The 3,791-nt window shown below is 40.3% G+C and overlaps 1 long non-coding RNA gene across 1 annotated transcript; it reads right to left on the bottom strand.

Annotated features, from left to right (window-relative positions):
* Positions 1–291: 291 nt before the first annotated feature.
* Positions 292–1,917, bottom strand: LOC141042512 (uncharacterized). Its single transcript, XR_012205605.1, has 3 exons — positions 632–1,917; positions 498–556; positions 292–356 (listed from the first exon to the last, which is right to left on the bottom strand). It is a non-coding gene; the product is annotated as an uncharacterized lncRNA (long non-coding RNA).
* Positions 1,918–3,791: the final 1,874 nt, after the last annotated feature.

Raw genomic sequence — 3,791 nt, 5'->3', positions numbered from 1 at the left:
TGCACTTGCCTCTGGGGAAACCCTCGGTCAGGCAAACACTTGCACAATTGTCATCGCGCACGCACATCCCCTTGAACTTGTAGCTCTGTGACTTGCAGTCCCTCGCCAAAGCTACTTGCACTGGTCCCTGGTCCTCTACATGCACGGGGCAAAATTAATAAAGCAAATCAGTCATCTCACATATGTAATTTTAGCAGTATTGTGAATTATCTCAAATAATGGCGTACATACCAGTGGCCACAAGAAGCAGGAGGACGACCACAAAGACTTTCATGGAGAGATCCATGAAATTTCTTATCTGAAGACTAAGAGGATTGTATGACAGATTAAGACCTTCAAGATGAACTGTATGATAGCTGGATGTACAGGAGGGAGGGGGCTTGTTATATACTTGCATCAACGCATAGATTTCTCTCTTGCTTCGAGTCTAAGCGAACAAATTTTTGTAGGGTAGTGTAACTAAGTACCAACTTTTGTATGGTAGCCTAACAAATTACCAGCTTTTGTAGGGTAGTGTAATTGACCGCCCACAAAAAAAAATTCAAGGGCAATGTAACTGACATGTGAAAATATAAAGGTTGTCAGAAAAATATATATATATGTGAAAATATAAAGAGCGGCCATGTCATACCCACGTGGCAACAACTAGACCCACTTAAGGTTAATGATGAACTCTCATGCTCTTCAAGTCCTCTTGGCATGGGAGTTAAATAGCATGGTGAATTCGTTGTTGATTCTCGTTGTTTTGAATGTTTGTGTAACACCCCACAACTACATATGCGCTCACATAACACATGTATCTATTTATATTGATATCCATATCCATATCAATATCTATACTTCTATATTTATAACTACCTATATCTATATTTATATATTTATATCTATCTATACTTACTAGGTCTGTCTAGAGCACATCTAAATGTGCCCTAATTATTGCACATCTAAGTGCTCAATCAAACTAGAAAGAAAAAGGGAAAAAGACAAAAGAGAATGCTTGCACGAATCTTAGTGTAAAACCAATGATATAGAACTTAGATGTGCAATACTTATAGCATATCTAGATGTGCTTTAGCAAAACTGATACTTACTTATATTTGTTAGAGTTGTGTCGAATATTTTATACAAGATAGGTTACAATTGGACTCTAAATCATATGGTGTGTAGATAAGGTACCGAGTCTTGTCCTAATATGACACTTGCATCCTATGTCTCTTATATAATGTGAGGGTAGACACATGATATAATCTATGCTAACATAATAGCACGTGCACATAGGGGGAGCCGGCATGTTTGTCGGCGCCCTGGTGGCCGGTGTGCGGTATTTTAACGGTGTCACGGAGAGGAGCACATGCGGTCATGTTCTGAGGATGTAGCCATGTTCAGTGAATCTCGTTAACAAGTCTTGGTGTTCTGTCGTGTATGATTGCTTGGTCCTTAGATGATCGACGATGCGACTCAAATTATTCTAGCAAGTGATATCAAAGCTAGGTTGTTCGAAGGTCGCTAGTTGTTGATATAAAGGAAGGAGTTGAGCGAAAGAATTATAGATTATCTATCTACATTGAGATGATCAAATATGGATCCCTCGAGTCTCTACCTTTCTTCAGATCATACATCCGTCAAGCTTTGTTCTGGTTATCATATGATGCAATGACTTGCTAGCTAAGCCTTGTCTTTTTCTGGGTTCACAGCACTATACTTCGCTCTTTCATGGCTCATTCTATCCATGCGACATCTCTATCGTAGATAGCTCGAGAGGCGTCCTAGCGTGCTCGTTTACTTGTATTAGTTCACGAATCTCAGACGAGCATCACTCATAGAGGCACGCATAGATACATAGATATAGATCTATTATTCGGTTATTATCAGTTATTAGACGGAAGCATATATGCAATAGACAAATCAGGGCCATCTAGCAGTCCTTGGTGCAGTAACAACGATGCCAAAAGCCCTTGCACTTGCCTCCGGTGAAACCCTCGAGCAGGCAAACACTTGCACAGTTGTCATCGCGCACACACATCCCCTTGAACTTGAAGCTCTTTGACTGACAGTCCCTCGCCAAAGCTAGCTGCACTGGTCCCTGGTCCTCTACACGGGGCAAAATTAATAAAGCAAATCAGTCATCTCACACATATAATTTTAGCAGTATTGTTAATTATCTCAAATAATAGCATGCATGCCTGTGGTCACAAGAAGCAGGAGAACGACCACAACAACCTTCATGGAGAGATCCATGAGATTTCCTATGAAAGACTAAGAGGATTGTATGACAGATTAAGACCTTCAAGATGGATTGCATGACAGGTGGATGTAAAGGAGGGAGGGGGGCTTGTTATATACTCTCTTGCTTCCAGCCTAAGCGAACATATTTTTGTAGGGTAGTGTAACTAGTTACCAACTTTTGTATAGTAGCGTAACAAATTGCTCACTTTTGTAGGGTAGTGTAACTGACCGCCCAAAAGAAAATCAAGGGCGGTGTAACTGACATGTGGAAATAGGATGTCAGAAAAAAAACAAGTGAAAATAGAAAGAGTGGCCACGCCATGTCCACGTGGCAGCAACTAGACTTACTTAAGGTTAATGATGAACTCTCATGCCCTGTAAGTCCTCTTGGCACGGGAATTAAATAGCATGGTGAATTTGCTGAGAATAGCACGGTGAATTCGTTGTTGATTCTCTTGTCGTTTTGGACATTGGTGTAACACCGAGTCCAACACGCCACCACCACATATGCGTTCACGCAACACACCTATCTATCTATCTCTAGCTCTATCTATGTATATACCTATTAATATCCGGGAGGACCGTTTTGGCTCTTGGGTGCATATGCTCCTTAATAAACAGTAATTTAAAAAAATAGTAAATAAAATTTAAAATTCTGAATTTTTTCATAGATGTTCTTGTTAGTGTAACAAGTGTGCTTGTCAATTTTCATGCGAAATGGGATGACGGTGCTTTGTCGGTGAAAAGATAAAATTAAGTGTAACATTTGGAGGTAACATTTGTTGTTTAACTTGTTTTTTTGCACAGATCAAAATACTTAAGCTTTCCTCCTAAAAATGTGTAGGTAGCGTTTTGGTGTGACAGTGATCACATCTATTATTTTTCAAAAAAAATGACATTTAAAAGAAACATTTTTTATGGGCATGAGCATATGCTCCCAAGAGCAGAATTGGATTTCCGTTAATATATATAGACACACACAGAACTAGAGAGTCCCTAGAAACTCTCATGTTAATTAGAAATGAAGAGTCGTTCATCTATTGGGACTATTGGGACCGATTTACTGCGATGGAGATTAGCCTGTATGATTCTCAGCCAAAATTCTCATGTTAATTAGAAAATTTAACGAAACCGTCCACTGAATATGTGTCTTATGTAGCTGCAGCCATCAGACGGAATCCCTCATGAAGCCCCCGTGAATATTGCATACGCACGCCTCTTTACAAAAGAACCATCTCTACCCCATTGGCCCGTTTTCCTCCCATGTTGCCTCTCCATGCCCTAGAGACTCTCGTCCTTGACCTCAATGTTCCATTTGTGTTGCAATCCAATCTCTCCTCAGTCCCCTTCCTCCCCAACCTTTAGACCTCCCCTTATTTCAAGTTTTCAAGCCCAGGATGGTTGATGCATCTGATGAGGTGGTGTATGCATGATAGTTTGAAGAAAGGAGGCCAACCATTGATACTTGAGGCTGCCGAGTTGAGGAATACTTTAATTGATTCTTGAGGATGTTGAGTTGAGGAATTACGTTGGACTGGTGGTATGACAACTCACACTCTGAATCC

The sequence above is a fragment of the Aegilops tauschii genome, chromosome 3 (genome assembly GCF_002575655.3).
Source record: "Aegilops tauschii subsp. strangulata cultivar AL8/78 chromosome 3, Aet v6.0, whole genome shotgun sequence".
Classification (NCBI taxonomy): Eukaryota; Viridiplantae; Streptophyta; class Magnoliopsida; order Poales; family Poaceae; genus Aegilops; species Aegilops tauschii.
This window is presented reverse-complemented; position numbering and strand designations above follow the sequence as displayed.